Genomic DNA, 13,203 nt, shown 5'->3' on the forward strand with positions numbered 1-13,203 from the left:
TCGACTTCCTATACATGCAAACCTATACATAAGCATAATTTATCAATATTTAGACTTCATTCAGTTCAACAGACAGGGTTCAATATGATAGATGTTTGCCTTACTGTTCAAGTGGCTGTCCAAAATTTTCCTCACTCTCCTGGATCACCGGCTCGACGTTCTCTAAAAAGAATAACGCGTGCAATGCCACGAGTATGGATGAAATACAACAATGCATGCTATAGGATGCATAAAACATGTTAAAAGTGCAAACATGCGAGCTAGAACAAAATTGGGACTCAAACCAATTTGAAAAGTTGCTAAAAGTGCGGAACCTCCGGAGAAATCTCTGGAACCTCTGGACATATGCGGACTATCCGCAAAATTATGCGGAACATCCAGACATTGCGCAACTCAAGCAAACTCCAGACTATCCGCACTTTTCTCCGGATACTCCAGACATGTGCGGACCCTCTGGACTTTTGTCTGGACAATACAGACCTGGGCTGAAAATGTGTTTTCGATGATTCATCAATTGATTCAACTTGAACACTAGACACACTCTACCTAAACATGGTCATACACTATATAAGGGGTTTAGATTCAATTAACTACAAAATGTTAAAGATTGAAACCATTTAAATGACTCATTAAACCTCAGCGCGTATTTCATTAACCAATGGAATTCAAACACTCATCTCATGGCTCATAGTATTTTTAATGTGTAGAGCATGTTAATAAAAGGCTAACAAAAGCGGTTTCATAATTTTAGGACATGGCAACGACTAGTCTCAAGTCGTTTGGAGTTCGGATGAATTAATTATGAATTTTACAAGCCTCGACGCGTCTGATAAATGGTAACTACGGACCCTCCGCACTTTTATGCGGAACCTCCGCACTTTTGCGGACTATCCACTTTTTTGCGGAGGTTCCGAACTGCGGAACCTCAGGACAATTTTCTAGAGGTTCCGGACTTTCCAGAACTACTCCTATTTGAGGAAAAACTTTGTCAAATCGATTTGCGACCTTTCCACTCCAAAGGGGGATATGTTTGGGAGAGTTTAGAGAGTCTAGAACTTAACTAACCACCTAGCAACTCAATTCCTAAATCAAATCTCATCTAAATCCACATTTTGGTCCAAAATCTCAAAAACTCATGAACTTTGCTAAAACTCAAAATCGACCAACCAAACCATGAATTCTTGCCCTGGGGAGCCTAAGAGACTTACTCAACATGCTTGTGGAGTTGGGTGACCGCCGAGGATGGAGGAAATGCTCGAGAAATGAAGAATTCCGGTGTTCTTCTCGTTTTAAACCTAAACACCAAAATGATCCAAGAACGACTCAAATCATCTGGGAATTGGATGGATGAGTAGCTTATGAGCTTTAGAATGAAATGGTACCACATGCTTACCTCCAATCCTTCTCTAGAGTTCGGATTTGAGGAGAAAGGGAGAGAGAGCTTGAGAGGGGAGTGAGAGGGAGGCAACAACAACTGCTGCATGGGTGGGAGGCGTGGGGAGTGAGGGAGGAGAGAGAGGGAGCAGGTGGGGCTGCCCATTTGGGTGGTTGGGAAGGTGGGGCCCACGGGTGAGAGAAAAAGCCCGTTTTAACTACGAATTCTATTATTTTTTTCTCCCGAATTTCTTTCTCTTAATAAATTGACTTTTAACGAAGTGCACTTGCGTTCCGAATTACAATTACGCAAAATTAAACATATTGCTTAAGAAGCATAATTATGCTTAATTGCGCGATTAAGAATTTGGGACGTGACAAACCTCCCCACCCCCCTAAAAAGAATCTCGACCCGAGATTCAGTACGAGTCGGAGAGAGGATAATGAGCACGCCATGAGTAGACCCCACGCTGTGAAGTGGAATTTAAAACATCACTTCTATTCGTGACGCGATGAGTATCAACACTTGAGAGATTCCAAATATGCTATATTACAATAACATTTACATGTTCTCAAAGAACTCAGGATACTCGGAGCGGATCTTATCCTCTCGCTCCCACATAGCCTCGGCTTCCGTATGATTGCTCCATTGGATTTTTAGAAACTTGATAGCACTTTGCCGCGTCTTGCACTCAGATTCATCCAAGACTCGGATGGGTTGTTCACAGTATGACAAGTCTGGTTGCAACTCTTGGGGTGCAACATCAACGACTTCTGTCGGGACTCGGAGACACTTCTTCAACTGTGAGACGTGAAAGACATTGTGCACAGCATAGAGATACGGCGGCAAATCCAATTGGTGGGCTACCTCTCCACGCCGAGCAACAATCTGATACGGCCCAACATATCGAGGTGCTAGCTTACCTCTCACTTGGAACCTTTGAATGCCCTTGAGAGGTGACACCTTGAGGTATACATGGTCTCCAATTGCGAACTCAATGTCTCAGCGGCGACGATCCGCATAGCTCTTTTGCCAGGATTGAGCCATGAGAAGACTCTTGCAAACATTCAGAACATGATCTTCCGCCTCCTTGACCAAATCCAGACCTAGAAAAGCCCGTTCACCGGATTCGGACCAATTTAGCGGCGTTCGGCATCTTCGGCCATAGAGCGCTTCAAACGGCGACATCTCGATACTTGTTTCGAAGCTATTGTTGTAGGAGAACTCCGCAAATGGCGAGCTTATGTCCCACCTCTTCCCATAAGTGAGAACACACGCACATAGCATATCTTCAAGAATCTGATTCACCCACTCAGTTTGACCGTCTTTCTGAGGATGATATGTCGTGCTGTGAAAAAGCTCGGTTTCCATAGCCTCTTGAAAATTCCTCCAAAAATGATAAGTGAATTGTGTGCCTCGATCAGAAATAATCTTCTTTGGAATACCATGAAGGCAAACTATCCTGGTGAGGTACAACTCCGCATATTGCTTGGCCGAAAATGTGGTCTTGACAGGCAAGAAATGAGAGGACTTCGTCAATCGGTCCACAATCACCCATATAGAGTCGTACCCATTCGAGGTCTTTGGCAAGCCGGTAATGAAATCCATTCCAATTTCCTCCCGCTTCCAGGAAGGAATGGGCAAAGGCTAAAGTGTACTGGCTAGCTTGAGGTGCTCGGCCTTCACTCTTCGGCAGACATCACACTCAGTTACATATCGAGCGATCTCTCGCTTCATGCAAGTCCACTAAAACCGTGGCTTGAGGTCTTGATACATTTTTGTGCTTCCCAGATGAATAGAGAGCAATGAATCATGAGCCTCATCGAGAATCTTCTTCCTCAAAACCTCAACCTTCAGAACCATGAGATGGTTCCCAAACCACAGAACGCCCTGCTCATCTTCAGAAAAGCATATGGCCTTGCCGATCTTCATCTTGTCCCGGATTCGGGCCATGCCCTTATCATCCTTTTGAGCTGCTTTGATATTGTCCAGGAGAGTGGATTTGATCTTCAAATTGGCAAGGAAGCCATCCAGAACCATTTTGAGCCCAAGCCAGCAAGAATCATCACAAAGTGTGGAATTTCTGAGCTCGATCCTAAGACAATGGCAATGAGCTTTCCGGCTCAAGGCATCGGCGACCACATTCGCCTTGCCGGGGTGATAATGCACTTCCAGCTCGTAGTCCTTAATCAGCTCGAGCCACCTTCACTGTCTCATATTCAAATCTGCTTGCGTGAAGATGTACTTCAAACTCTTGTGATCTGTATAGATACGGCACAAGTTTCCCAGCAAGTAATGACGCTAAATCTTCAGAGCGTGCATGACAGCAGCAAGCTCTAAGTCATGCGTCGGATAATTCTCCTCATGGCGCTTCAATTGACGTGAGGCATAAGCTACGACCTGGCTTTCTTGCATAATAACGCATCCGAGGCCCATGCGAGAAGCATCGCAATAGATATCGAAACCCTTACTCATATCTGGCTGAGCGAGAACTGGAGCGGTCATGAGCAACTTCTTCAAAGTCTGAAAAGCGGACTCACAATCACTTGACCACTCGAACTGGTTGCCCTACTTCAACAATTCGGTCATTGGTTTGGCAATTTTGGAGAAGTTCTCGATTAACCGGCAGTAATAGCCCGCAAGTTCGAGAAAACTCCGGATGTCAGTGACATTCTTGGGCTACACCCAACTGAGCACATCCTGTACCTTGCTCGGGTCGACTGCAACACCGTTTTCTAATAGAACATGACCCAGAAAAGCTACCTCCCTGAGCCAAAACTCACACTTGTTGAACTTGGTATAAAGTTGATGATCTCTGAGTTGGCCAAGGACAATACGGAGGTGCTCAACATGTTCTGCATCAGTCTTGGAGTATATAAGAATGTCGTCAATGAAAACCACGACAAAATTATCCAATTCCTCCATGAACACCGTGTTCATCAAGTACATGAAGAATGCCGGCGCATTCGTCAATCCAAAGGACATGACGGTGAATTCATACAGGCCATAGCGAGTCGAGAAAGCCATCTTCGGAATATCCTTCGGTCGGACTTTGATCTGATGATAGCCCAGTCTCAAGTCAATCTTCGAGAAAACCCGAGCTCCAGTCAATTGATCAAACAGAATATCAATCCTAGGGAGAGGATATTTGTTCTTGATAGTGACCTCATTCAACGGACGGTAATCAACACACATTCGCAAGGTACCATCCTTCTTCTCCACAAAGAGTGCTGAACATCTCTACGGTGAGGAGCTCGGACGAATGAATCCCTTAGATAGCAATTCCTGAAGCTGCTTCTTTAGCTCAACTTGCTCAACTGATGACATCTTGTAAGATTTCTTGGAAATTGGAGCAGCTCCAGGCATGAGATCAATTGAGAACACAACTGCTCGATCCGGCGGCATTCCTGGCAATTCATCTGGAAAGACATCTGGGAATTCCCACACCACAGGAATACTCAACAGGTCTAGGGTGGAGACAGCCTTCAAAGCAAAGAGACAAGATTTGACACCCTCAAGCTTCAATTGAATACGGGTTCCGGACGGACCATTTACAATAACTGTCCGCTGAGCACAATCTAAGACCGCCTCATTCTTGGTGAGCCAGTTCATCCCCAATATGATGTCTATCCCCTTCGAGTCCATCACTAACAAATTCACACCAAAAGACATATCATTGATGATTACCGAGGCGTTGGACACGCATTTCTCCATAAGGACCTTGGCTCCAGGTGCATCTATAAGATAGGGCGTAGGGGTGGTGCTGACTGTCAACCCATGATGCCAAACATAACTTGCCGCTATGAAGCAATGAGAAGCTCCATAATCGAAAAGAACAACTGCAGGTGCAACGACAGAGTTAGAACGCATATGCAACATACCCATCAGGATAGTGTCACCCTCCTGAACATCCTCAGTGGTGGTGTGGCGTGCTCGGCCACACTTGGGGACGTGGATCGCCTGAGAGGACTGTGGCGCAGACTGAGCCGGTGGTGGCCTTGGGGCTGTCACCAGGGCTCCCGGCCTCGGATACAAGCAATCCCGCGCGTAGTAGCCAACACAGCCATAGGTATAACAAGGGCCGGTCGTGGAGGCTGTCCTTGTGGAGCGGAGAAGGCTGGGCACTAAACGAGCCACATCAGACGTGGAGCACCCGACGCCGACACGCGAGATGGTGGAGGTAGATTCTCCGTGCGGGCGCGCTACGAGCTCCCGCCCACAGAAGGCGAGGAACCCCTCTTGCGCTCCTTCTCCTCCTGGTGGTTCTTAAGCTTGAACTCCACCGTGAGAGACGTGCTCACCAACTTATTGAAATTGGTGAAGTCATGTGCGGACAACCGGTCCTGCATCTTCGAGTTGAGGCCATTGACGAAGCGGCGTTGCTTCTGCTCATCAATGCTGACCTCCTTGGGAGCGTACTGCGCAAGGTGATTGAATACCTGCATGTACTCCATCACAGTTCTGTCTCCTTGCTTGAGGTCCTCGAACTCCCGTCTCTTGATCTCCATGAGGCCGCTCGGGATGTGGAAAGAGCGGAAGGCCTCACGGAACTCTGCCCAAGACACTCGGTGGTTGGCGGGGTGCATGGCCAAGAAGTTGAACCACCACGCACCCGTCGGGCTCTGAAGCTGATGGGCGGCAAAGAGCGTCTTTTTGTGATCCTCGCATCTGAGGAGAGCAAGCTTCTGTTCGATCATCTGGAGCCAGTGATCGTCGTCCAGAGGATCCTCAGCGCGTGAGAAAACTGGCGGCTGAGTCCTCAGGAAATCTGAAAAATCATCTCAGCGCCCGGCTCCACCCCCTCCATGAGGAGCCGTGTTGCGCACGAGAGCCTCCAGAAGCGCCTGATTAGTCTGGCGGTTCTGCTCAATCTGCATGAGCACCTCGCCATAGTCGGCAGTGTAGGAGGGTTGTTCTCATTCGACCCCTCCAGTTCACTCACATCACGACAAGTCCTAACCATTCTGTAACGACAAAACAAAGGGGAAACGTCAAATTCCGACTTAGCAGAACACGTTCGCCGGATATATTGTTAGAATCCCGTAATACATGTATATAGATCATGCATGCATGAATGCAGTATGAGAATGACGGTATGCTCGATCCTAGCTACCGTTTCTTTCTCTTGCACTTCTCTCCGCAACAAACATCGAAACTCACAAGCAGTAATACTTAGGGGCATAATATAGCAGATTCATACATATTGACAGGAAAATGCATAAGTAAACTTTAGTTGGTTGCTTAGTGGGTTTGACACACTCACTAAACAACGTTCTAATTGTGTTTAGGCTACTTAATTAAACCAAGCTCTGATACCACGCTGTGAGGAACTGTCCAAATAATATTCTAATTAATCACTAGGAGGATCATTATTTATAATCATAACCTCGATGATTAACCAGACTATCATCCCGGTAGTCCCAGCACGTGTTTTGTGCCTAAGATTGGAACACATGTCTTTCCAACATGTACATCATAACAAAGCTTAAGAAAAAGTGAGTAATTAACATTATATTATAAGTTCTTAAGCATGCAACAAGTTATCACAATTTACAGCAAAAGAGAGCTAGGAGGAGACTAAAACCTGCTCAACTCCTAACCAGCAAAAGAACTAAGTAGTGAAAGACTAAAAGCTATACAATAAAAGGATATGGAGCCACATGCCGTTAGGCTCCATACCAAAACACTGAGTTCAGAGTAGAGTGTGCTACTCCTGCCCGCCACCCTGATCGGCAGGCACAAAGTAGCCAAACACCGCCCCCTCCTCATCGACCTGTGAACCTGCATCAACTTAACGGTAGCACCCTGAGTACGAAGGTACTCGCAAGATTTACACAGTATGGGTATATAATATCCTAACTCCAAGGATTATGCATTGAGCTGTTAGCAAGAGTAGGCCACAAGGTAAAGTAAAACATATGCGGTAAGCAACCTAGACATATACATGTGAGCAACTAACTTAACCAACATATATGAAAATTACCCTGCAACTACCAACTGATCATATGAAGCTGAAGTCACATTAGTATCAACGTATAACAAGTGCCATCTCGACAACCTCCCACATATCCGAACCATACAACCGAACCAACCGCGAGAACTCTACGACCGGGTGCAAATGAAACAATAGCATGCTTATGACCGAGAGCGTGACAGTTCGAACTGTTTATACACCCTGCAAGGGGATACTCCTGGACCTACATGACACGAGGACCATACGGCTTGTGCCACCCGCTAAACTGCACACAAAGGGGTACTCGTGACAACCTTTTCTAACCTGCCCCAACCGTGTGGGCCATGCATCGCTCAGCGCGGCGATACTAGAACTACTCCAGGAGCAAAGTAGTACCACTTACAAGCTCACCCGCTCACACCGTCGATGTCCATGCACACAAAGCCACAGCTGCGAAGGTATTCAGCTCGTCTTACCATTAGATCGGCATGTGGTGAGTAAGGTAAGTGGTAAAGCCAACTACCCCGACGATCAGCCTTAAACGATTCAAGCGGCCTACAGTGTCTGGGTTCCCTTCCCGAACTACCCCCGGACTTTCCTTGAGGGTAGATGATGATGAGGACATCACTCTTTCGGATACACACACACCGAGTATTCCTCCAACAATAGGTCCATTGACACGAGCTCGTGCACGTCAACTAAATCATGAGGTGAGCTCGTTCCTTAGTGTTCCTTTATATTTTGATGAGGATGGGATGCTACTGAATAATTGTGATGTATTGTTACTTAGGAACATGGGAGAAGAACAGCAAGGGCGCCCAAGCCAAGGTGGAGGTCCAATCAAGTTCGAGTCCGTTTCGGAGTCCAGGACCAGTCTGCACTAAAATCGTCTCCCAGGACGCATACGGACTCCGTTTTTGACGTTCTACACATGGTTGGAAAGCTAAGTAGATAAGCTTTCCAACGGGACTAGTCCCATGTCCAAATTCTTTCTGAGTCAACAGAAATCGTCGAAATAAATGGACATCCAGAATCTGTCAGGGTGCTACGCCACCATCTTTTGGGCCGTTGGGCCGTGTAACGTGTTCGAGTCCATTAGGGACGCGTCCAGGGGTCCTTGGCCGACCCTAGTCTTTTATATACAGTAGCCGCCGCCCTAATTAGGGTTGGGTTCTACTTAGATATTGATCTACACACAGTTGTAAGATTTTCGCTCTTGTTCCGGACCGACTAGGCCGCCGCAAGTGTTTGTGGAACCCCAACTTCGAGTGCTTGAATTCTATTCACAATATTTCAGATTGCATCTTCTACGTTCTTGCTTGTGTTCTCGGTACTCTTGCAGGGATTGAGCCTTCTTGGCGAGGTCAACTGCGCGACACGGTTGATAACTATCGGAGCTGTGGTGTAGTGATTGCAAGGGAGACGATCTGTTCGGGTCGAAGCATTTGGATCATCAACGTCGAGTTCTCCACCCACCGACTTATCGCTACCTATCGGAAGATCAGGCCAACATTGCTCATCAGATAACACCCCTAACATCGCCCACATCTCGTCTTATACTCACCACTCGACCAACCAACACCAACAATCCAACACCGTAACCATTGTGAAAGTAATTTAATCTATAGCTCGCAAACGATGGAACGTTCCACCGCTCGACTTCTACCGAGTACCTATGCATTGCTAAGCATCTCGCATCAGACTTTAACATGAATAAACCCAGGCTACAAGGATATAGATCAACAATAATTCAAAGTAGAGACAATGCAATCAACATAGGTTCTACCCATAAAAGCCCGACATCGACTTCCTATACATTCAAACCTATACATAAGCATAATTTATCAATATTTAGACTTCATTCAGTTCAACTGACAGGGTTCAATATGATAGATGTTTGCCTTGCTGTTCAGGTGGCTGTCCAAAATTTCCCTCGCTCTCCTAGATCACCGGCTCGACGTTCTTTAAAAAGATTAACGTGTGCAAGGCCATGAGTATGGATGAAATGCCACAATGCATGCCAGAGGATGAGTAAAACATATTAAAAGTGCAAACATGCGAGCTAGAACAAAATTGGGACTCAAACCAATTTGAAAAGTTGCTGAAAGTGCGGAACCTCCGGAGAAATCTCCGGAACCTCCGAACATATGCGGACTATCCACAAAATTATGTGGAACATCCGGACATTACGCAACTCAGGCAAACTCCAAACTATCCGAACTTTTCTCCGGATACTCCGGACATGTGCGGACCCTCCAGACTTTTGTCCGGACACTCCGGACCTGGGCTAAAAATATGTTTTCGATGATTCGTTGATCGATTCAACTTGAACACTAGACACACTCTACCTAAATATGGTCATACACTATATAAGGGGTTTAGATTCAATTAATTATGAAATATTAAAGGTTGAAACCATTTCAATAACTCATTAAACCTCAACACGTATTTCATTAACCAATGGAATTCAAACACTCATCTCACGGCTCGTAGTATTTTTAATGTGTAGAGCATGTTAATTCAAGGTTAACAAAAGTGGTTTCATAATTTTAGGACATGGCAACAACTAACCGTGGCCTAAACAAGCTGAAAGACATTTAATTAACTCACCAATTCTCAAAACTATTTTCTGGAATTCCAACATTTTTAACACATAGTTCACACTCATACGAAGCTAACGCAACTAGTCTCAGGTTGTTTGGAGTTCGGATGAATTAATTATGAATTTTACAAGCCTCAATGCGTCTGATGAATAGTAATTTCGGACCCTCCGCACTTTTATGCGGAACCTCCGCACTTTTGCGGACTATCCATACTCTTTTGTGGAGGTTCCAGACTACAGAATCTCTGAACAATTTTCCGAAGGTTCCGAACTTTCCAGAACTGCTCCTATTTGAGATAAAAACTTTGCCAAATCGATTGGCAATCTTTTTCACTCCAAAGAGGGATATCTTTAGGAGAGTTTGGAGAGTCTAGAACTTAACTAACCACCTAGAAACTCAATTCCTAAATCAAATCTCATCTAAATCCTTATTTTGGTCCAAAACCTAAAAAACTCATGAACTTTGCTAAAACTCAAAATCGACCAACCAAACCACGAATTCTTGCCATGGGAAGCCTAAGAGACTTATACAATATGATTGTGGAGTTGGGTGACCGCCGAGGAGTGGAGGAAATTCTCGGGAAATGAAGAATTCCGATGTTCTTCTCGTTTTAACCCTAAACGCCAAAATAAGCCAAGAATGACTCAAATCCTCCGGGAATTCGAAAATGAATTGAATGGATGAGTAGCTTATGAGCTCTAGAATGCAATGGTACCACATGCTTATCTCCAATCCTTCTCTAGAGCTCGGATTTGAGGAGAAAGGGAGAGAGAGCTTGAGAGGGGAGTGAGAGGGAGGCAGCAGCAGCTACTGCACGAGTGGGAGGCGTGGGGAGTGAGGGAGGAGAGGGAGGGAGCAGGTAGGGCTGCCCATTTGGGTGGTTGGGAAGGTGGGGCCCACGGGTGAGAGAAAAAACTCGTTTTAACTACAAATTCTGTCGGAGGGTGAACTCCTCAAGCGGGGATCCGGAGGGACCCCCTTTGAGATTCGGCCGGGGGAATGATTCTGAATCCGCTTCGTTGGTGAAATAAATGGGGGTAAATGAGATTCAGGTGGAGTTGGAATGATCGGATGAAAGAAGGAGTAAATGCTCAGGGGATTTTTAGACAGGTTCGAGCCGCACTAAGCGTAACACCCTACTCCTGTGTGTATGCTATCAATGCTCTGAGAATGTCTCTCTGAGTATCTGCTGGGTTACAAGAATATTTGTCTAAGTCTAAAGTTTCGTGCTCCTTGTTTTTCGGTTGATCTGTCTTTTGGTTCGTCCTCTTTTGTCTTGATCTCAACTCCACCTCAACTTAAATGTCTTTCTCTGGGGAGCCCACCCCACTTATATACCCGCCAGGGCGGTAGCGTGCCCAAAAAGGATGGTGCGAGTTTCGAGGTGCCATAAATGGAAAGCAACCATCATGGGCTGCTGCGCGAAGTGACGGGGAGGGTTGAAAATGCGCCCCCATCCGGTCTTGTTCGTCATCATGCCGCTTTTCAACGGGCGCCGCAGGGAGGGCCCATCGGGCAGCCACTGAGCAGCCCAGTGTGCCCACCCGATCAGAGCAGGTCTGACACAGCAGGGCAGCAGGCGGGGTGCCTCGAGCTCTACGACGTTATCTCGAGGCGCATAGGATTACGCGCGATGGGACTCGTGCATTAAATATCCCCACACCTCCCTGCCAAGCCGTGGTAGAGACTGGCAGCAAGCGTAGGGGGAGCAGTTGGAAGTGACAGGCCACGCGCCCTTTTAAATGCGATATCGGGCCTCTCACCAGTTTACACCTCACCGCTGAGCCCTTGTGGGAACCAACGGCGAAGGACTTCTCAGGTCCTCGGGGAACCGAGTGCTCGGGGGCCATTGCTCGCGGCCCCGAGCACTCTCTCCTGGAACTTGACTTTTCTTATCATCGGGGAACTTGGGTGCTCAGGGGCCACCGTTCGCCGCCCCGAGCACCCTCTTCCCGGCACTTGGTCTTCTTGGGTCATCGGGGAACTCGGGTGCTCGGGGACCACTGTTTATGGCCCGAGCACCCTCTCCTGGAACTTGGTCTTCTCGGACCTCGGGGAGATAACCCCTGAGGGAGGGCGCCACGTGGCACTCTGCTGTTCTAGCCTCGGGACTCGAAGGCCCCGGTTCCTGTGTCATCGACAAATTCTATTCTTTTTTCTCCCGAATTTCTTTCTCTCATCCAATTGACTTTTAACGAAGTGCATTAGTGTTCTGAATTACAATTACGTAAAATTAAATATAATGCTTAAGAAGTATGATTATGCTTATTTGCGTAATTAAGAATTTGGGATGTGACAGCATAATTTTTGGAGTCAGGTTAGTATATGTACCTACTATAGATTAAGTCTTGCGAGTACCTTCGTATTCACGCTGCTTTTACAGGTTTGCAGGTGAGAAAAAAGTTAGTTTCCGGCTACTTCGTGCCCGCCAATACTAGCGACGGGCAAGAGTAGTGGTATCCACTCGTGCGACGTTGTTTGGGTGGTGCCTCAGGGCAATGGCTCTATCCATCTTTGTTTATAGCAAACTTTACTTTTTCGCTGCGTAGTATCTCTATGTGGCTAGGAGGCAAATCTGTTCTTTCATCCACCTAGCGTTCGTGTTTGGTAAAATATTGTAAATTGTAATCACTTAAAACTTGTAATATAATTTCATTACTCGCTTTTTATTAAGTTTTGTTGTGATAATATATATTGGAAAGGCGTGTGTTCTGATCTTAGGCACAAAACACATGTCGGGACTACCGGGATTACATTCTGATTAATCATTATAGTCGTGATTATGTAAATGATTGATTTAATGATTAACTATAATTCAATTTGAACGGTTTCCCACAGGTAATTAGTTTGTTGGTTGTATGGTAAAACTATCAGAAAATATATGAGTATTAATATTGTCGGTCACTCGTAAATAACTGTCGGGAAACATTGCAAATCTTGTAGTGAACGGAGAAGATGGAAAAAGACAACATTTGAGGCTGACATGGATTATGTTTCTAACTTTTATTTTTTCGGCATCATGATTATTTCTGAAGATGGTGATTTGAACTGATATTAATACTTGGAGTGTGTAAAGTGTTCTACGATTGAAGGTGATTTTTGGGACTTTCGGTACAGTAAATAATGTAAATGGATTGGTTGTTTAGAAATTCTGAATATATGCATCCATAACCAACGACAGGGCAATTATGCGAAGACAGTTTATTTGGAAAAAACACAGTTTCTACATCACTGGCAAATTTCTTCATTCCTCAGTTGCTCTACGTTTGTGG

This window comes from Phragmites australis, chromosome 20, assembly GCF_958298935.1.
Source record: "Phragmites australis chromosome 20, lpPhrAust1.1, whole genome shotgun sequence".
Taxonomy (NCBI): domain Eukaryota; kingdom Viridiplantae; phylum Streptophyta; class Magnoliopsida; order Poales; family Poaceae; genus Phragmites; species Phragmites australis.